The sequence below is a fragment of the Gorilla gorilla genome, chromosome 3, assembly GCF_029281585.2.
Source record: "Gorilla gorilla gorilla isolate KB3781 chromosome 3, NHGRI_mGorGor1-v2.1_pri, whole genome shotgun sequence".
Classification (NCBI taxonomy): domain Eukaryota; kingdom Metazoa; phylum Chordata; class Mammalia; order Primates; family Hominidae; genus Gorilla; species Gorilla gorilla.
In genome coordinates, this window is record NC_073227.2 from 8,327,338 (window position 1) to 8,349,125 (window position 21,788).

Sequence of the window (21,788 nt, forward strand, 5' to 3'; positions counted from 1 at the left end):
CCTGGCCCTGACCCTAAAACAACCCTAACCCTGGGCCCTGCCCCTGACCCTAAAACAACCCTATCCCTGGGGCCTGGCCATGACCTAAAACAACCCTAACCCTGGGCCCTGGCCCTGACCCAAAAAGAACCCTAACCCTGGGCCCTGGCCCTAACCCTGACCCTAAAACAACGCTAACCCTGGGCTCTGGCTCTGAGCCTAAAACAAGCCTAACCCTGGGCCCTGGCCCTGACCCTAAAACAAGCCTATCCCTCGGTCCTGGACCTGACCCTAAAACAACCCTAACCCTGGGCACTGACCCTAAAACAACCCTAACCCTGGGTACTGACCCTAAAATAACCATAACCCTGGGCCCTGGCCCTGACCCTAAAACAACCCTAACCCTGGGCCCTGTCCTTGACACTAAAACAAGCCTAATCCTGGGCCCTGGCCCTGACCCTAAAACAAGCCTATCCGTGGGCCCTGGACCAGACCGTAATACAAGCCTAACCCTTGGCCCTGGCCCTGACCCTAAAACAACCCTAAACCTGGGCCCTGGCCCTGACCCTAAAACAACCCTAACCCTGGGCCCTGGCCCTGACCCTAAAACAAGCCTATCTCTGGGCCCTGGACCTGACCCTAAAACAACCCTAACCCTGGGCACTGACCCTAAAACAACCCTAACCCTGGGCATTGACCCTAAAATAACCATAACCCTGGGCCCTGGCCCTGACCCTAAAACAACCCTAACCCTGGGCCCTGGCCCTGACACTGAAACAACCCTTACCCTGGACCCTGGCCCTAAGCCTAAAACAGCCCTAAACCTGGGCCCTGTCCCTAACCCTAAAACAAACCTAATGCTGGGCCCTGGCCCTGACCTAAAACAACCCTGACCCTGGGGCCTGCCCCTGACCGTAAAAAAACCCTAACCCTGGGCCCTGGCCCTGACCCTAAAACAAGCCTAACCCTGGGCCCTGGCCCTGACCCTAAAACAAGCCTAACCCTGGGCCCTGGCCCTGACCCTAAAACAAGCCTAACCCTGGGCCCTGTCCCTGACCCTAAAACAACCCTAACCCTGGGCCCTGGCCCTGACCCTAAAACAATCCTAACCGTGGGCCCTGGCCCTGACCCTAAAACAACCCTAAACCTGGGCCCTGTCCCTGACCCTAAAACAAGCCTAACGCTCGGCCCTGGCCCTGACCCTAAAACAAGCCTAACCCTAGGCCCTGGCCCTGACCCTAAAACAAGCCTAAACCTGGGCCCTGGCCCTGACCCTAAAACAACCCTAACCCTGGGTCCTGGCCGTGACCCTAAGACAACCCTAACCCTGGGACCTGGCCCTGACCTAAAACAACCCTAACCCTGGGCCCTGTCCCTGACCCTAAAACAAGCCCAATCCAGGGCCCTGGCCCTGACCCAAAAACAAGCCTAACCTTGGGCCCAGGACCTGATCCTAAAACAAGCCTAACCCTGGGCCCTGGCCCTGACCCTAAAACAACCCTAACCCTGGGCCCTGCCCCTGACCCTAAAACAACACTATCCCTGGGGCCTGGCCATGACCTAAAACAACCCTAACCCTGGGCCCTGGCCCTGACCCAAAAAGAACCCTAACCCTAGGCCCTGGCCCTAACCCTGACCCTAAAACAACGCTAACCCTGGGCCCTGGCTCTGAGCCTAAAACAAGCCTAACCCTGGGCCCTGGCCCTGACCCTAAAACAAGCCTATCCCTGGGTCCTGGACCTGACCCTAAAACAACCCTAACCCTGGGCACTGACCCTAAAACAACCCTAACCCTGGGTACTGACCCTAAAATAACCATAACCCTGGGCCCTGGCCCTAACCCTAAAACAACCCTAATCCTGGGCCCTGGCCCTGACACTGAAACAACCCTTACCCTGGACCCTGACCCTGACCCTAAAACAACCCTAACCCTGGGCCCTGGCCCTGACACTGAAACAACCCTTACCCTGGGCCCTGGCCCTGACTCTAAAACACCCCTAAACCTGGGCCCTGTCCCTGACCCTAAAACAACCCTAATGCTGGGCCCTCGCCCGGACCTAAAACAACCCTGACCCTGGGCCCTGGCCCTGACCCTAAAACAACCCTAACCCTGGGCCCTGGCACTAAAACAAGCCTAACCCTGGGCCCAGGTCCTGAAACTAAAACAACTCTAACCCTGGGCCCTGGCCCTGACCCTAAAACAAACCTAACGCTGGGCCCTGGCCCTGACCCTAAAACAAGCCTAACCCTGGGCCCTGGCCCTGACCCTAAAACAAGCCTAACCCTGGGCCCTGGCCCTGACCCTAAAACAAGCCTAACCCTGGGCCCTGGCCCTGACCCTAAAACAACCCTAACCCTGGGCCCTGGCACTAAAACAAGCCTAACACTGGGCCCAGGTCCTGACCCTAAAACAACCCTAACCCTGGGACCTGGCCCTGACCTAAAACAACCCTAACCCTGGGCCCTGGCCCTGACCCTAAAACAACCCTAACTCTGGGCCCTGGCACTAAAACAACCCTAACCCTGGGTCCTGGCCCTGACCCTAAAACAACCCTAACCCTGGGACCTGGCCCTGACCTAAAACAACCCTAACCCTGGGCCCTGGCCCTGACCAAAAACAACCCTAAACCTGGCCCTGGCCCTGACCCTAAAACAACCCTAACCCTGGGCCCTGGCACTAAAACAAGCCTAACCATGGGCCCAGGTCCTGACCCTAATACAACCCTAACCCTGGGCCCGGTCCTTGACCCTAAAACAAGCCTAATCCTGGGCCCTGGCCCTGAACCTACAACAACCCTAACGCTGGGCGCTGGCCCTGACCCTAAAACAAGCTTAACCCTGGGCCCTGGCCCTGACCCCAAAACAACCCTAATCGTGGGCCCTGGCCCTGATCCTAAAACAAGCCTAGCCCTGGGCCCTGGCCCTGACCCTAAAACAAGCCTAACCCTGGGCCCTGGCCCTGACCCTAAAACAAGCCTAACCCTGGGCCCTGGCCCTGACCCTAAAACAACCCTAACGCTGGGCCCTGGCCCTGACCCTAAAACACCCCTAAACCTGGGCCCTGGCCCCTACCCTAAAACAACCCTAAGGCTGGGCCCTGGCCCTGACCTAAAACGACCCTGACCCTGGGCCCTGGCCCTGACCCTAAAACAAGCCTAACCCTAGGCCCTGGCCCTGACACTGAAACAACCCTTACCCTGGGCCCTGGCCCTGACCCTGAAACACCCCTAAACCTGGGCCCTGTCCCTGACCCTAAAACAACCCTAATGCTGGGCCCTGGCCCGGACCTAAAACAACCATAACCCAGGGCCCTGGCCCTGACCCTAAAACAACCCTAACCCTGGGCACTGGCACTAAAACAAGCCTAACCCTGGGCCCAGGTCCTGAAACTAAAACAACTCTAACCCTGGGCCCTGGCCCTGACCCTAAAACAACCCTAAGGCTGGGCCCTGGCCCTGACCCTAAAACAACCCTAACCCTGGGCCCTGGCCCTGACCGTAAAACAAGCCTAACCCTGGGCCCTGGACCTGACCCTAAAACAAGCCTAACCCTGGGCCCTGGCCCTGACCCTAAAACAACCCTAATCCTGGGCCCTGGCCCTGACACTGAAACAACCCTTACCCTGGACCCTGGCCCTGACCCTAAAACAAACCTAACCCTGGGCGCTGGCCCTGACACTGAAAAAACCCTTACCCTGGGCCCTGGCCCTGACCCTAAAACAACACTAACCCTGGGCCCTGGCCATGACCCTAAAACAATCCTAACCCTGGGCCCTGATCCTAAAACAAGCCTAACCTTGGGACCCGAACCTAAAAAAACCCTAACCCTGGGCCCTGGCACTAAAACAAGCCTAACCCTGGGCCCTGGCCCTGACCCTAAAACAAGCCTATACCTGGGCCCTGGCCCTCACCCTAAAACCACCCTAACCCTGGGTCCTGGCCCTGACCGTAAAACAGGCCTAACCCTCGGCCCTCGCCCTGACCCTAAAACAACCCTAACCCTGGGCCCTGGCCCTAACCCTGACCCTAAAACAACCCTAACCCTGGGCCCTGGCTCTGACCCTAAAACAAGCCTAACCCTGGGCCCTGGCCCTGACCCTAAAACAAGCCTAACCCTGGGCCCTGGCCCTGACCCTAAAACAACCCTAACTCTGGGCCCTGTCCCTGACGCTAAAACAAGCCTAACCCTGGGCCCTGGCCCTGACCCTAAAACAAGCCTAACCATGGGCCCTGGCCCTGACCCTAAAACAAACCTAACCCTGGGCCCTGGCCATGACCCTAAAACAAACCTAACCCTGGGCCTGGCCCTGACCCTAAAATGAACCCAACCATGTGCACTCACCCTAAAACAACCCTAACCCTGGACCCAGACCCTAAAACAACCCTAACACTGGGACCTGGCCGAAACCCTAAAACAAGCCTAAACCTGGGCCTTGGCCCTGACCCTAAAACAACCCTAACCCGTGGCCCTGGCCTTGACCCTAAAACAAGCCTAACCCTGGGCATTGGACCTGACCATAAAACAACCCTAACCCTGGGCACTGACCCTAAAACAACCTTAACCATGGGCACGGACCCTAAAATAACCATAACCCTGGGCCCTAGCCCTGACCCTAAAACAACCCTAACCCTGGGCCCTGGCCCAGAAACTGAAAAAACCCTTACCCTGGACCCTGGCCCTGACCCTAAAACAACCCTAACCCTCGGCCCTGGCCCTCACCCTAAAACAACCCTAACCCTGGGCCCTGGCCCTGACCCTAAAACAACCCTAACCCTGGGCCCTGGTCATGACCCTAAAACAACCCTAACCCTAAGCCCTGGCCCTGACCATAAAACAACCCTAACCCTGGGCCCTGTCCCTGACCCTAAAACAACCCTAACCCTGGGCCCTGGCACTAAAACAAGCCTAACCCTGGGCCCAGGTCCTGACCCTGAAACAATGCTAACCCTGGCCCTGGCCCTGACCCTAAAACAACCCTAACCCTGGGCCCTGGCCCTGAACCTACAACAACCCTAACCCTGGGCCCTGGCCCTGACCCTAAAACAACCCTAATGCTGGGCCCTGGCCCTGACCTAAAACAACCCTGACCCTGGGCCCTGGCCCTGACCCTAAAACAACCCAAACCCTCGGCCCTGGCACTAAAACAAGGCTAACCCTGGGCCCAGGTCCTGACCCTAAAACAACCGAAACCCTGGGCCCTGGCCCTGACCCTAAAACAACCCTAACGGTGGGCCCTGGCCCTGACCCTAAAACAACCCTAACCCTGGGCCCTGGCCCTAAAACAAGCCTAACGCTGGGCCCTGGCCCTGACCCTAAAACAATCCTAAACCTGGGCCCTGGCCCAGACCCTAAAACAACCCTAACTCTGGGCCCTGGCACTAAAACAAGCCTAACACTGGGCCCAGGTCCTGACCCTAAAACAACCCTAACCCTGGGACCTGGCCCTGACCTAAAACAACCCTAACCCTGGGCCCTGGCCCTGACCCTAAAACAACCCTAACTCTGGGCCCTGGCACTAAAACCACCCTAACCCTGGGTCCTGGCCCTGACCCTAAAACAACCCTAAACCTGGGACCTGGCCCTGACCTAAAATAACCCTAACCCTGGGCCCTGGCCCTGACCTAAAACAACCCTAAACCTGGGCCCTGGCCCTGACCCTAAAACAACCCTAACCCTGGGCCCTGGCACTAAAACAAGCCTAACCAGGGGCCCAGGTCCTGACCCTAATACAACCCTAACCCTGGGCCCTGTCCTTGACCCAAAAACAAGCCTAATCCTGGGCCCTGGCCCTGAACCTACAACAACCCTAATGCTGGGCGCTGGCCCTGACCCTAAAACAAGCTTAACCCTGGGCCCTGGCCCTGACCCCAAAACAACCCTAATCGTGGGCCCTGGCCCTGATCCTAAAACAAGCCTAACCCTGGGCATTAGACCTGACCCTAAAACAAGCCTAACCCTGGGACCTGGCCCTGACCCTAAAACAAGCCTAACCCTGGGCCCTGGCCCTGACCCTAAAAAAACCCTAACCCTGGGCCCTGGCCCTGACCCTAAAACAAGCCTAGGCCTGGGCCCTGGCCCTGACCCTAAAACAAGCCTAACCCTGGGACCTGGCCCTGACCCTAAAACAAGCCTAACCCTGGGCCCTGGCCCTGACCCTAAAACAACCCTAACGCTGGGCCCTGGCCCTGACCCTAAAACACCCCTAAAACTGGGCCCTGGCCCTGACCCTGACCCTAAAACAACCCTAATGCTGGGACCTGGCCCTGACCTAAAACGACCCTGACCCTGGGCCCTGGCCCTGACCCTAAAACAACCCTAACCCTGGGCACTGACCCTAAAACAACCCTAACCCTGGGTACTGACCCTAAAATAACCATAACCCTGGGCCCTGGCCCTAACCCTTAAACAACCCTAATCCTGGGCCCTGGCCCTGACACTGAAACAACCCTTACCCTGGACCCTGACCCTGACCCTAAAACAACCCTAACCCTGGGCCCTGGCCCTGACACTGAAACAACCCTTACCCTGGGCCCTGGCCCTGACACTGAAACAACCCTTACCCTGGACCCTGGCCCTGACCCTAAAACAACCCTAACCCTGGGCCCTGGCCCTGACACTGAAACAACCCTTACCCTGGGCCCTGGCCCTGACCCTAAAACACCCCTAAACCTGGGCCCTGTCCCTGACCCTAAAACAACCCTAATGCTGGGCCCTGGCCCGGACCTAAAACAAACCTGACCCTGGGCCCTGGCCCTGACCCTTAAACAACCCTAACCCTGGGCACTGGCACTAAAACAAGCCTAACCCTGGGCCCAGGTCCTGAAACTAAAACAACTCTAACCCTGGGCCCTGGCCCTGACCCTAAAACAACCCTAACGCTGGGCCCTGGCCCTGACCCTACAACAACCCTAACCCTGTGCCCTGGCCCTGACCCTAAAACAAACCTATCCCTGCGCCCTGGCCCTGACCCTAAAACAAACCTATCCCTGGGCCCTGGCCCTGACCTAAAACAACCCTAACCCTGGGCCCTAGCCCTGACCCTAAAACACCCCTAAACATGGGCGCTGGCCCTGACCATAAAACAACCCTAATGCTGGGCCCTGGCCCTGACCTAAAACAACCCTGATCCTGGGCCCTGGCCCTGACCCTAAAACAACCCGAACCCTCGGCCCTGGCACTAAAACAAGGCTAACCCTGGGCCCAGGTCCTGACCCTAAAACAACCCAAATCCTGGGCCCTGGCCCTGACCCTAAAACAAGCCTAACCCTGGGCCCTGGCCCTGACCCTAAAACAACCCTAACCCTGGGCCCTGTCCTTGACCCTAAAACAAGCCTAATCCTGGGCCCTGGCCCTGACCCTAAAACAAGCCTATACGTGGGCCCTGGACCCGACCCTAAAACAACCCTAACCCTGGGTCCTGGACCTGACCCTAAAACAACCCTATCCCTGGGCCCTGGCCATGACCTAAAACAACCCTAAACCTGGGCCCTGGCCCTGACCCTAAAACAACCCTAACCCTGGGCCCTGGCACTGACCCTAAAACAACCCTAACCCTGGGCACTGGCCTTAACACTAAAACAAACCTAACCCTGGGCCCTGGCACTGACCCTAAAACACCCCTAACCCTAGGCCGTGGCCCTGACCCTAAAACAAAGCTAACCCTGGGCCCTGGCCCTGACCCTAAAACAACCCTAACCCCGGGCCCTGACCCTAAAACAACCCTAACCCTGGGCCCTGACCCTGAAACAACCCTAACCCAGGGCCCTGACCCTGAAACAACCCTAACCCTGGGCCCTGACCCTGAAAAAACCCTATCCCTGGGCCCTGACCCTGAAACAACCCTAACCATGGGCCCTGACCCTGAGCCTAAAACCCTAACCCTGGGCCCTGGCCCTGAGCCTAAAACCCTAACCCTGGGCCCTGGCCCTTACCCTAAAACCCTAACCCTGGGCCCTGGCCCTGATCCTAAAACCCTAACCGTGGGTCCTGACCCTAAAACAACCCTACCCTGGGCCTTGACCCTAAAACAACCCCAAGCCTGGGCCCTGACCCTAAAACAACCCTAACACTGGGCGCATACCCTAAAACAACCCTAACCCTGGGCCCTGACCCTAAAACAACGCTAACCCTGGGCCCTGACCCTAAAACAACCCTAACCCTGGGCCCTGGCCTTGACCCTAAAACAACCCTAACCCTGGGCCCTGGCCCTGACCCTAAAACAACCCTAACACTGGGCCCTGGCCCTGACCCTAAAACAACCCTAAACCTGGGCCCTGGCCCTGACCCTAAAACAAGCCTAACCCTGGGCCCTGGCCCTCACCCTAAAACAAGCCTAACCCTGGGCCCTGGCCCTGACCCTAAAACAAACCTACCCCTGGGCCGTGTCCCCGACCCTAAAACAACCCTAACCCTGGGCCCTGGCCCTGACCCTAAAACAAGCCTCACCCTGGGCCCTGGCCCTGACCCTAAAACAAGCCTAACCCTGGGCCCTGGCCCTTACCCTAAAACAAGCCTAACCCTGGGCCCTGGCCCCGACCCTAAAACAACCCTAACCCTGGGCCCTGGCCCTGACCCTAAAACAAGCCGAACACTGGGTCCTGGCCCTGACCCTAAAACAAGCCTAACACTGGGCCCTGGCCCTGACCCTAAAACAACCCTAACCCTGGGCCCTGGCCCTGAGCCTAAAACCCTAACCCTGGGCCCTGGCCCTGACTCTAAAACCCGAAACCTGGGCCCTGGCCCTGAGCCTAAAACCCTAACCCTGGGACCTGGCCCTGAGCCTAAAACCCTAACCCTGGGCCCTAACCCTAGAACAACCTTAACCCTGGGCCCTGACCCTAAAACAACCCTAACCCTGCGCCCTGAAACTAAAACAACCCTAACCCTGGGCCCTGACCCAAAAACAACCCTAACCCTGGGCCCTGGCCCAAATTGTAATGAGGTCTGTTGGGCAAAATTCCATATAAGCATAGTATAAATTAAGAAAGCAAATCGTGATAAATTAGTACGATTGACTTTCTGGAGTTTCTGACAATAAAAGTAAGGAAAATGCAGAACACAAAGACAGAGAGTAAAAAGAGAAATTAGGAAAGCATTCTACATGTTTAATAGGAAGACACTGGCCGTGTTCGTGCAGCGGCAGCATGTCGTGACATGACATACCTTGGAGAGAAGTTAACAGATGAGGAAGTTGATAAAAATCGTCAGAGAAGCAAAATACTGGTAGCGACACTCAAGGAAACCACGAAATTTCCATAACTTATGTCAGCAAAGTGGGAATATTGTACAGTGTGTGTTGAAGTTCCTATACAACATTGTTTATCTGCCGTTTGTTTGTTTGTAAGGAATGTATATACTAAAAGTTCTTCTTGCTGTCAAAAGAATATGTGTGAATAAGTCATTTTAACTTATTCTTCTGTTTTTCTTTTATCTTCCTGCCATCATCCCACAGCCTTACTTTAGAAATTTTTTCTTTAGAAAATTGAACAAGTGCCCCTTGTGGTGGCACATACCTCGAGGATGGGAGGCAGGGGTGGAAGGGTCACTTGAGGCCATTAGTTTGACAGCAGCCTGGCCAACAAAGTGAGACCCCATGTCTGCAAAACAATTTAAAAATTAGCCAAGTATCGTCATGTATACCTACAGTCCCAGCTACCTCAACTTACGGAGAAACTTCAGGGCCTGGAGAGAAGGCTGGGAGGCAGGAGCTGGGTCTAAAGAGACCATTGTAACGACGGAGCTGTGCCTGTGGAGGCTGTTGTGAGGCAGTAGGCTCATCTGCGGAGACTGCCGTGAGGTAGGGTATGGGCCTAAATAGGCCATTGTGAGTCATGAGCTTGGTCTGTAGAGGCTGACTGGAGAGAGTTCTGGGCCTGGCGAGGCTGCCGGGAGGTAGGAGCTGGGCCAAAAGATTTAAGCACATTTACGTTGATTAGGCACTTCATTTCCATTATTACACTGGAATATATAATAAAATAATTATAGAACTCACCATAATGTAGAATCAGTGGGCGTGTTAAGCTTGTTTTCCTGAAACTGGATGGTCCCACCTGAGCGTGATGGGAGAAAGTGACAGATCAATAGGTATTAGATTCTCATAAGCACAGCGCAACCTAGATCCCTCACATGCACGGTTCACAACAGGGTGCGTTCTCCTATGAATCTAATGCTGCTGCTCATCTGAGAAGGTGGAGCTCAGGCGGGAATGTGAGCAAAGGGGAGTGGCTGTAAATACAGACGAAGCTTCCCTCACTCCCTCACTCGACACCACTCACCTGCTGTGTGGCTCCTTACGGCTCTATGGCTCAGGGGTTGGGGACCCCTGCTCAAGTGCATCCAAAGCGACCCTTCCCACACCAGTCTTCATAGTAGTCAAGGGCAGCAACCACTTAGCTCCCAAGGCATGTGCCTCAGCTGGCATTTCATCACAATCAACAGTAAGTGGTAGCTTGAGTCACTGTGAGGTCACTTCCTGGAAATCACCCTAACCCTGGGCCCTGACACTAAAACCCTAACCCTGGGTCCTGACCCTAAAACCCTAACCCTGGGCCCTGACCCTAAAACCCTAACCCGGGGCCCTGACCCTAAAAACCTAACCCTGGGCCCAGGCCCTGACCCAAAAACCCTAACCCTGCGCCCTGGCCCTGACCCTAAAACCCTAACCCTGGGCCCTGGCCCTGACCCTAAAACCCTAACCCTGGGCCCAGGCCCTGACCCTAAAACCCTAACCCTGGGCACTGGCCATAACCCTAAAACCCTGACCCAGCGCCCTGGCCCTGACCCTAAAACCCTAACCCTGGGCCCTGACACTGATCCTAAAACCATAACCCTGGGCCCTGACCCTGAGCCTAAAACCCTAACCCTGGGCCCTGGCCCTGACCCTAAAACCCTAACCCTGGGCCCTGGTCCTGACCCTAAAACCCTAACCCTGGGCCCTGGCCCTGAGCCTAAAACCCTAACCCTGGGCCCTGGCCCTGATCCTAAAACCCTAACCGTGGGAACTGGCCCTGAGCCTAAAACCCTAACCCTGGGCCCTGGCCCTGAGCCTAAAACCTTAACCCTGGGCCCTGGCCCTGAGCCTAAAACCCTAACACTGGGCCCTGGCCCTGACTCTAAAACCCTAACCCTGGGCCCTGGCCCTGAGCCTAAAACCCTAACCCTGGGCCCTGGCCCTGAGCCTAAAACCCTAACCCTGGCCCTAACCCTAAAACAACCATAACCCTGGGCCCTGACCCTAAAACAACCCTAACCCTGCGCCCTGAAACTAAAACAACCCTAACCCTGGGAACTGACCCAAAAACAACCCTAAAACTGGGCCCTGACCCTAAAAGAACCCTAAACCTGGGCCCTGGCCCTGACCCTAAAACAACCCTAATCCTGGGACCTGGCCATGACCCTAAAACAACCCTAACCCTGGGCCCTGGCCCCGACCCTAAAACAACCCTAAACCTGGGCCCTGGCCCTGAGCCTAAAACCCTAACCCTGGACGCTGGACCAGTGCCTAAAAACCTAACCCTGGGCCCTGACCCTAAAACAACCCTAACTTTGGGCCCTGGCCCTGACCTGAAAACAACCCTAACCCTAGGCCGTGGCCCTGACCCTAAAACAAAGCTAACCCTGGGCCCTGGCCCTGACCCTAAAACAACCATAACCCCGGGCCCTGACCCTAAAACAACCCTAACCCTGTGCCCTGACCCTAAAACAACCCTAACCCTGGGCCCTGACCCTAAAACAACCCTATCCCTGGGGCCTGGCCATGACCTAAAACAACCCTAACACTGGGCCCAGGTCCTGACCCAAAAACAACCCTAACCCTGGGCCCTTGCACTAAAACAAGCCTAACCCTGGGCCCAGGTCCTGAACCTAAAACAAGCCTAACCCTGGGCCCTGGCCCTGAATCTAAAACAACCCTAACCCTGGGCCCTGTCCCTGACCCTCAAACAAGCCTAACGCTCGGCACTGGCCCTGACCCTAAAACAAGCCTAGCCCTGGGCCCTGGCCCTGACCCTAAAACAAGCCTAAACCTGGGCCCTGGCCCTGACCCTAAAACAACCCTAACCCTGGACCCTGGCCCTGACCCTAAAACAACCCTAACCCTGGGCCCTGGCCCTGACCCTAAAACAACCCTAACCCTGGGCCCTGTCCCTGACCCTGAAACAACCCTAACCCTGGGCCCTGGCCCCGACCCTAAAACAACCCTAATCCTGGGCCCTGGCCCTGACCTAAAACAACCCTAACCCTGGGCCCTGGTCCTAAAACAACCCTATCCCTGGGGCCTGGCCATGACCTAAAACAACCCTAACCCTGGGCCCTGGCCCTGACCCTAAAACAACCCTAACCCTGGGCCCTGGCACTAAAACAAGCCTAACCCTGGGCCCAGGTCCTGAACCTAAAACAAGCCTAACCCAGGGCCCTGGCCCTGACTCTAAAACAACCCTAACCCTGGGCCCTGTCCCTGACCCTGAAACAACCCAAACCCTGGGCCCTGGCCCTGACCCTAAAACAACCCTAATCCTGGGCCCTGGCCCTGAGCTAAAACAACCCTAACCCTGGGCCCTGGCCCTAAAACAACCCTATCCCTGGGGCCTGCCATGACCTAAAACAACCCTAACCCTGGGCCCTGGCCCTGACCCTAAAACAACCGTAACCCTGGGCCCTGGCACTAAAACAAGCCTAACACTGGGCCCAGCTCCTGACCCTAAAACAACCCTAACCCTGGGCCCTGGCCCTGACCCTAAAACAAGCCTAACCCTGGGCCCTGGCCCTGACCCTAAAACAACCCTAACCCTGGGCCCTGGCCCAAATTGTAATGAGGTCTGTTGGGCAAAATTCCATATAAGCATAGTATAAATTAATAAAGCAAATCGTGATAAATTAGTACGATTGGCTTTCTGAAGTTTCTGACAATAAAAGTAAGGAAAATGCAGAACACAAAGACAGAGAGTAAAAAGAGAAATTAGGAAAGCATTCTACATGTTTAATAGGAAGACACTGGCCGTGTTCGTGCAGCGGCAGTATGTCGTGACATGACATACTTTGGAGAGAAGTTAACAGATGAGGAAGTTGATAAAAATCGTCAGAGGAGCAAAATACTGGTAGCGACACTCAAGGAAACCACGAAATTTCCATAACTTATGTCAGCAAAGTGGGAATATTGTACAGTGTGTGTTGAAGTTCCTATACAACATTGTTTATCTGCCGTTTGTTTGTTTGTAAGGAATGTATATACTAAAAGTTCTTTTTGCTGTCAAAAGAATATGTGTGAATAAGTCATTTTAACTTATTCTTCTGTTTTTCTTTTATCTTCCTGCCATCATCCCACAGCCTTACTTTAGAAATTTTTTCTTTAGAAAATTGAACAAGTGCCCCTTGTGGTGGCACATACCTCGAGGATGGGAGGCAGGGGTGGAAGGGTCACTTGAGGCCATTAGTTTGACAGCAGCCTGGCCAACAAAGTGAGACCCCATGTCTGCAAAACAATTTAAAAATTAGCCAAGTATCGTCATGTATACCTACAGTCCCAGCTACCTCAACTTACGGAGAAACTTCAGGGCCTGGAGAGAAGGCTGGGAGGCAGGAGCTGGGTCTAAAGAGGCCATTGTAACGATGGAGCTGTGCCTGTGGAGGCTGTTGTGAGGCAGTAGGCTCATCTGCGGAGACTGCCGTGAGGTAGGGTATGGGCCTAAATAGGCCATTGTGAGTCATGAGCTTGGTCTGTAGAGGCTGACTGGAGAGAGTTCTGGGCCTGGCGAGGCTGCCGGGAGGTAGGAGCTGGGCCAAAAGATTTAAGCACATTTACGTTGATTAGGCACTTCATTTCCATTATTACGCTGGAATATATAATAAAATAATTATAGAACTCACCATAATGTAGAATCAGTGGGCGTGTTAAGCTTGTTTTCCTGAAACTGGATGGTCCCACCTGAGCGTGATGGGAGAAAGTGACAGATCAATAGGTATTAGATTCTCATAAGCACAGCGCAACCTAGATCCCTCACATGCACGGTTCACAACAGGGTGCGTTCTGCTATGAATCTAATGCTGCTGCTCATCTGAGAAGGTGGAGCTCAGGCGGGAATGTGAGCAAAGGGGAGTGGCTGTAAATACAGACGAAGCTTCCCTCACTCCCTCACTCGACACCACTCACCTGCTGTGTGGCTCCTTACGGCTCTATGGCTCAGGGGTTGGGGACCCCTGCTCAAGGGCATCCAAAGCGACCCTTCCCACACCAGTCTTCATAGTAGTCAAGGGCAGCAACCACTTAGCTCCCAAGGCATGTGCCTCAGCTGGCATTTCATCACAATCAACAGTAAGTGGTAGCTTGAGTCACTGTGAGGTCACTTCCTGGAAATCACCCTAACCCTGGGCCCTGACCCTAAAACCCTAACCCTGAGTCCTGACCCTAAAACCCTAACCCTGGGCCCTGACCCTAAAACCCTAACCCTGGGCCCTGACCCTAAAAACCTAACCCTGGGCCCCGGGACCTGACCCTAAAACCCAAACCCTGGGCCCCGGGACCTGACCCTAAAACCCTAACCCTGGGCCCCGGTCCCTGACCCTGAAGCCCTAACCCTGGGCCCCGGGCCCGGACCCTGAAGCCCTAACCCTGGGCCCCGGGCCCTGACCCTGAAGCCCTAACCCTGGGCCCCGGGCCCTGACCCTGAAGCCCTAACCCTGGGCCCCGGGCCCTGACCCTGAAGCCCTAACCCTGGGCCCCGGGCCCTGACCCTGAAGCCCTAACCCTGGGCCCCGGGCCCTGACCCTGAAGCCCTAACCCTGGGCCCCGGGCCCTGACCCTGAAGCCCTAACCCTGGGCCCCGGGACCGGACCCTGAAGCCCTAACCCTGGGCCCCGGGCCCTGACCCTGAAGCCCTAACCCTGGGCCCCGGGCCCTGAACCTGAAGCCCTAACCCTGGGCCCCGGGCCCTGACCCTGAAGCCCAAACCCTGGGCCCCGGGCCCTGACCCTGAAGCCCAAACCCTGGGCCCCGGCCCTGACCCTGAAGCCCTAACCCTGGGCCCCGGGCCCTGACCCTGAAGCCCTAACCCTGGGCCCCGGGCCCTGACCCTGAAGCCCTAACCCTGGGCCCCGGGCCCTGTCCCTGAAGCCCTAACCCTGGGCCCCGGGCCCTGTACCCGAAGCCCTAACCCTGGGCCCCGGGCCCTGGCCCTAAAGCCCTAACCGTGGGCCCCGGGCCCTGGCCCTAAAGCCCTAACCCTGGCCCCGGGCCCTGGCCCTAAAACCCTAACACTGGGCCCTGGGCCCTGACCCTAAAACCCTAACCCTGGGCCCTGACCCTAAAACCCTAACCCTGGGCCCTGAGCCTAAAACCCTAACCCAGGGCCCTAGTCCTGAGCCTAAAACCCTAACCCTGGGCCCTGGCCCTGAGCCTAAAACCCTAACCCTGGGCCCTGGCCCTGAGCCTAAAACCCTAACCCTGGGCCCTGGCCCTGACCCTAAAACCCTAACCGTGGGACCTGGCCCTGAGCCTAAAACCCTAACCCTGGGCCCTGGCCCTGAGCCTAAAACCCTAACCCTGGGCCCTGGCCCTGAGCCTAAAACCCTAACCCTGGGCCCTGGCCCTGACTCTAAAACCCTAACCCTGGGCCCTGGCCCTGAGCCTAAAACCCTAACCCTGGGCCCTGGCCCTGAGCCTAAAACCCTAACCCTGGACCCTAACCCTAAAACAACCATAACCCTGGGCCCTGACCCTAAAACAACCCTAACCCTGCGCCCTGAAACTAAAACAACCCTAACCCTGGGAACTGACCCAAAAACAACCCTAAAACTGGGCCCTGACCCTAAAAGAACCCTAAACCTTGGCCCTGGCCCTGACGCTAAAACAACCCTAATCCTGGGACCTGGCCATGACCCTAAAACAACCCTAACCCTGGGCCCTGGCCCCGACCCTAAAACAACCCTAAACCTGGGCCCTGGCCCTGAGCCTAAAACCCTAACCCTGGACCCTGGACCAGTGCCTAAAAACCTAACCCTGGGCCCTGACCCTAAAACAACCCTAACTTTGGGCCCTGGCCCTGACCCTAAAACAACCCTAACCCTAGGCCGTGGCCCTGACCCTAAAACAAAGCTAACCCTGGGCCCTGGCCCTGATCCTAAAACAACCCTAACCCCGGGCCCTGACCCTAAAACAACCCTAACCCTGCGCCCTGACCCTAAAACAACCCTAACCCTGGGCCCTGACCCTAAAACAACCCTATCATTGGGCCCTGACCCTAAAACAACCCTAACCCTGGGCCCTGACCCTAAAACAACCCAAACTCTGGGCCCTAACCCTGAAACAACCCTAACCCTGGGCCCTGACCCTGAAACAACCCTAACCCTGGGCCCTGACCCTGAAAAAACCCTAACCCTGGACCCTGACCCTGAAACAACCCTAACCATGGGCCCTGACCCTGAGCCTAAAACCCTAACCCTGGGCCCTGGCCCTGAGCCTAAAACCCTAACCCTGGGCCCTGGCCCTGAGCCTAAAACCCTAACCCTGGGCCCTGGCCCTGACCCTAAAACCCTAACCCTGGGCCCTGGTCCTGAGCCTAAAACCCTAACCCTGGGCCCTGGCCCTGAGCCTAAAACCCTAACCCTGGGCCCTGGCCCTGACCCTAAAACCCTAACCGTGTGACCTGCCCCTGAGCCTAAAACCCTAACCCTGGGCCCTGGCCCTGAGCCTAAAACCCTAACCCTGGGCCCTGGCCCTGAGCCTAAAACCCTAACCCTGGGCCCTGGCCCTGACTCTAAAACCCTAACCCTGGGCCCTGGCCCTGAGCCTAAAACCCGAACCCTGGGCCCTGGCCCTGAGCCTAAAACCCTAACCCTGGGCCCTAACCCTAAAACAACCATAACCCTGGGCCCTGACCCTAAAACAACCCTAACCCTGCGCCCTGAAACTAAAACAACCGTAACCCTGGGAACTGACCCAAAAACAACCCTAAAACTGGGCCCTGACCCTAAAAGAACCCTAAACATTGGCCCTGGCACTGACGCTAAAACAACCCTAATCCTGGGACCTGGCCATGACCCTAAAACAACCCTAACCCTGGGCCCTGGCCCCGACCCTAAAACAACCCTAAACCTGGGCCCTGGCCCTGAGCCTAAAACCCTAACCCTGGACCCTGGACCAGTGCCTAAAAACCTAACCCTGGGCCCTGACCCTAAAACAACCCTAACTTTGGGCCCTGGCCCTGACCCTAAAACAACCCTAACCCTAGGCCGTGGCCCTGACCCTAAAACAAAGCTAACCCTGGGCCCTGGCCCTGATCCTAAAACAACCCTAACCCCGGGCCCTGACCCTAAAACAACCCTAACCCTGCGCCCTGACCCTAAAACAACCCTAACCCTGCGCCCTGACCCTAAAACAACCCTATCATTGGGCCCTGACCCTAAAACAACCCTAACCCTGGGCCCTGACCCTAAAACAACCCAAACTCTGGGCCCTGACCCTGAAACAACCCTAACCCTGGGCCCTGACCCTGAAACAACCCTAACTCTGGGCCCTGACCCTGAAACAACCTTAACCCTGGGACGTGACCTAAAACAACCCTAAACCTGGGCCCTGGCCCTGACCCTAAAACAACCCTAACCCTGGGCCCTGGCACTAAAACAAGCCTAACCAGGGGCCCAGGTCCTGACCCTAATACAACCCTAACCCTGGGCCCTGTCCTTGACCCAAAAACAAGCCTAATCCTGGGCCCTGGCCCTGAACCTACAACAACCCTAATGCTGGGCGCTGGCCCTGACCCTAAAACAAGCTTAACCCTGGGCCCTGGCCCTGACCCCAAAACAACCCTAACCCTGGGCCCTGGCCCTGAACCTAAAACAGCCCTAACTCTGGGCCCTGGCACTAAAACAACCCTAAACCTGGGTCCTGGCCCTGACCCTAAAACAACCCTAAACCTGGGACCTGGCCCTGACCTAAAACAACCCTAACCCTGGGCCCTGGCCCTGATCCTAAAACAAGCCTAACCCTGGACATTAGACCTGACCCTAAAACAAGCCTAACCCTGGGACCTGGCCCTGACCCTAAAACAAGCCTAACCCTGGGCCCTGGCCCTGACCCTAAAAAAACCCTAACCCTGGGCCCTGGCCCTGACCCTAAAACAAGCCTAGCCCTGGGCCCTGGCCCTGACCCTAAAACAAGCCTAACCCTGGGACCTGGCCCTGACCCTAAAACAAGCCTAACCCTGGGCCCTGGCCCTGACCCTAAAACAACCCTAACGCTGGGCCCTGGCCCTGACCCTAAAACACCCCTAAACCTGGGCCCTGGCCCTGACCCTAAAACAACCCTAATGCTGGGCCCTGGCCCTGACCTAAAACGACCCTGACCCTGGGGCCTGGCCCTGACCCTAAAAAAACCCTAACCCTGGGCCCTGGCCCTGACCCTAAAACAAGCCTAACCCTGGGCCCTGGCCCTGACCCTAAAACAAGCCTAACCCTGGGCCCTGGCCCTGACCCTAAAACAAGCCTAACCCTGGGCCCTGGCCCTGACCCTAAAACAACCCTAACGCTGGACCCTGTCCTTGACCCTAAAACAAGCCTAATCCTGGGCCCTGGCCCTGACCCTAAAACGAGCCTATCCATGGGCCGTGGACCTGACCCTAAAACAAGCCTAACCCTGCGCCCTGGCCCTGACCCTAAAACAAGCCTATCCCTGGGTCCTGTACCTGACCCTAAAACAACCCTAACCCTGGGCACTGACCCTAAAACAACCCTAACCCTGGGTACTGACCCTAAAATAACCATAACCCTGGGCCCTGGCCCTAACCCTAAAACAACCCTAATCCTGGGCCCTGGCCCTGACACTGAAACAACCCTTACCCTGGACCCTGGCCCTGACCCTAAAACAACCCTAACCCTGGGCCCTGGCCCTGACACTGAAACAACCCTTACCCTGGGCCCTGGCCCTGACCCTAAAACACCCCTAAACCTGGGCCCTGTCCCTGACCCTAAAACAACCCTAATGCTGGGCCCTGGCCCGGACCTAAAACAAACCTGACCCTAGGCCCTGGCCCTGACCCTTAAACAACCCTAACCCTGGGCACTGGCACTAAAACAAGCCTAACCCTGGGCCCAGGTCCTGAAACTAAAACAACTCTAACCCTGGGCCCTGGCCCTGACCCTAAAACAACCCTAACGCTGGGCCCTGGCCCTGACCCTACAACAACCCTAACCCTGTGCCCTGGCCCTGACCCTAAAACAAACCTATCCCTGTGCCCTGGCCCTGACCCTAAAACAAACCTATCCCTGGGCCCTGGCCCTGACCTAAAACAACCCTAACCCTGGGCCCTAGCCCTGACCCTAAAACACCCCTAAACATGGGCGCTGGCCCTGACCATAAAACAACCCTAATGCTGGGCCCTGGCCCTGACCTAAAACAACCCTGATCCTGGGCCCTGGCACTAAAACAAGCCTAACCCTGGGCCCAGGTCCTGACCGTAAAACAACGCTAACCCTGGCCCGGGCCCTGACCCTAAAACACCCCTAAACCTGGGCTCTGGCCCTGACCCTAAAACAACCCTAATGCTGGGCCCTGGCCCTGACCTAAAACAACCCTGACCCTGAGCCGTGGCCCTGACCCTTAAACAACCCTAACCTTGGGCCCTGACACTAAAACAAGCCTAACCCTGGGCCCAGGTCCTGACCCTAAAACAACCCTAACCCTGGGCCCTGGCCCTAAAACAACCCTATCCCTGGGGCCTGCCATGACCTAAAACAACCCTAACCCTGGGCCCTGGCCCTGACCCTAAAACAACCGTAACCCTGGGCCCTGGCACTAAAACAAGCCTAACACTGGGCCCAGCTCCTGACCCTAAAACAACCCTAACCCTGGGCCCTGGCCCTGACCCTAAAACAAGCCTAACCCTGGGCCCTGGCCCTGACCCTAAAACAACCCTAACCCTGGGCCCTGGCCCTGACCCTAAAACAACCCTAACCCTGGGCCCTGGCCCTGACCCTAAAACAAGAATAACCCTGGGCCCTGGACCTGACCGTAAAAAAAACTTAACCCTGGGCCCTGGCCCTGACCCTAAAACAACCCTAACCCTGGGCCCTGGCCCAGACCCTAAAACAACCCCAAATCTGGGCCCTGGCCATGACCTAAAACAACCCTATTGCTGGGCCCTGGCCCTGACCTAAAACAACCGTGACCCTGGGCCCTGGCCCTGACCCTAAAACAACCCGAACCCTGGGCCCTGGCACTAAAACAAGCCTAAACCTGGGCCCAGGTCCTGACCCTATAACAACGCTAACCCTGGGCCCTGGCCCTGACCCTAAAACAACCCTAACCCTGGAACCTGGCCCTGACCCTAAAACAAGCCTAACCCAGCGCCCTGGCCCTGACCCTAAAACCCTAACCCTGGGCCCTGACACTGATCCTAAAACCCTAACCCTGGGCCCTGACCCTGAGCCTAAAACCCTAACCCTGGGCCCTGGCCCTGACCCTAAAACCCTAACCCTGGGCCCTGGTCCTCAGCCTAAAACCCTAACCCTGGGCCCTGGCCCTGAGCCTAAAACCCTAACCCTGGGCCCTGGCCCTGACCCTAAAACCCTAACCGTGGGACCTGGCCCTGAGCCTAAAACCCTAACCCTGGGCCCTGGCCCTGAGCCTAAAACCCTAACCCTGGGCCCTGGCCCTGAGCCTAAAACCCTAACCCTGGGCCCTGACCCTAAAACAACCCTAACTTTGGGCCCTGGCCCTGACCCTAAAACAACCCTAACCCTAGGCCGTGGCCCTGACCCTAAAACAAAGCTAACCCTGGGCCCTGGCCCTGACCCTAAAACAACCCTAACCCCGGGCCCTGACCCTAAAACAACCCTAACCCTGGGCCCTGACCCTGAAACAACCCTAACCCAGGGCCCTGACCCTGAAACAACCCTAACCCTGGGCCCTGACCCTGAAAAAACCCTAACCCTGGGCCCTGACCCTGAAACAACCCTAACCATGGGCCCTGACCCTGAGCCTAAAACCCTAACCCTGGGCCCTGGCCCTGAGCCTAAAACCCTAACCCTGGGCCCTGGCCCTTACCCTAAAACCCTAACCCTGGGCCCTGGCCCTGATCCTAAAACCCTAACCGTGGGTCCTGACCCTAAAACAACCCTACCCTGGGCCTTGACCCTAAAACAACCCCAACCCTGGGCCCTGACCCTAAAACAACCCTAACACTGGGCCCTTACCCTAAAACAACCCTAACCCTGGGCCCTGACCCTAAAACAACACTAACCCTGGGCCCTGACCCTAAAACAACCCTAACCCTGGGCCCTGACCCTTAAACAACCCTAACCCTGGGCCCTGACCCTAAAACAACCCAAACCCTGGGCCCTGACCCTAAAACAACCCTAACTCTGGGCCCTGACATTAAAACAACCCTAACCCTGGGCCCTGGCCCAAATTGTAATGAGGTCTGTTGGGCAAAATTCCATATAAGCATAGTATAAATTAAGAAAGCAAATCGTGATAAATTAGTACGATTGACTTTCTGGAGTTTCTGACAATAAAAGTAAGGAAAATGCAGAACACAAAGACAGAGAGTAAAAAGAGAAATTAGGAAAGCATTCTACATGTTTAATAGGAAGACACTGGCCGTGTTCGTGCAGCGGCAGCATGTCGTGACATGACATACCTTGGAGAGAAGTTAACAGATGAGGAAGTTGATAAAAATCGTCAGAGAAGCAAAATACTGGTAGCGACACTCAAGGAAACCACGAAATTTCCATAACTTATGTCAGCAAAGTGGGAATATTGTACAGTGTGTGTTGAAGTTCCTATACAACATTGTTTATCTGCCGTTTGTTTGTTTGTA

The 21,788-nt window shown here is 56.4% G+C and overlaps 1 long non-coding RNA gene across 3 annotated transcripts in view; it reads right to left on the reverse strand.

The window, feature by feature from the left end:
- LOC134758286 (uncharacterized) overlaps positions 1-21,788 on the reverse strand; it is a 143,899-nt gene that overhangs the window by 89,059 nt on the left and 33,052 nt on the right. For all 3 annotated transcript variants that reach the window (XR_010133290.1, XR_010133289.1, XR_010133291.1), the window contains 4 exons: positions 13,843-13,900; positions 13,517-13,749; positions 9,971-10,028; positions 9,645-9,877 (listed from right to left, as the gene is read on the reverse strand). This is a non-coding gene — a long non-coding RNA (uncharacterized lncRNA). The remainder of the gene's footprint in view (positions 1-9,644; positions 9,878-9,970; positions 10,029-13,516; positions 13,750-13,842; positions 13,901-21,788) is intronic.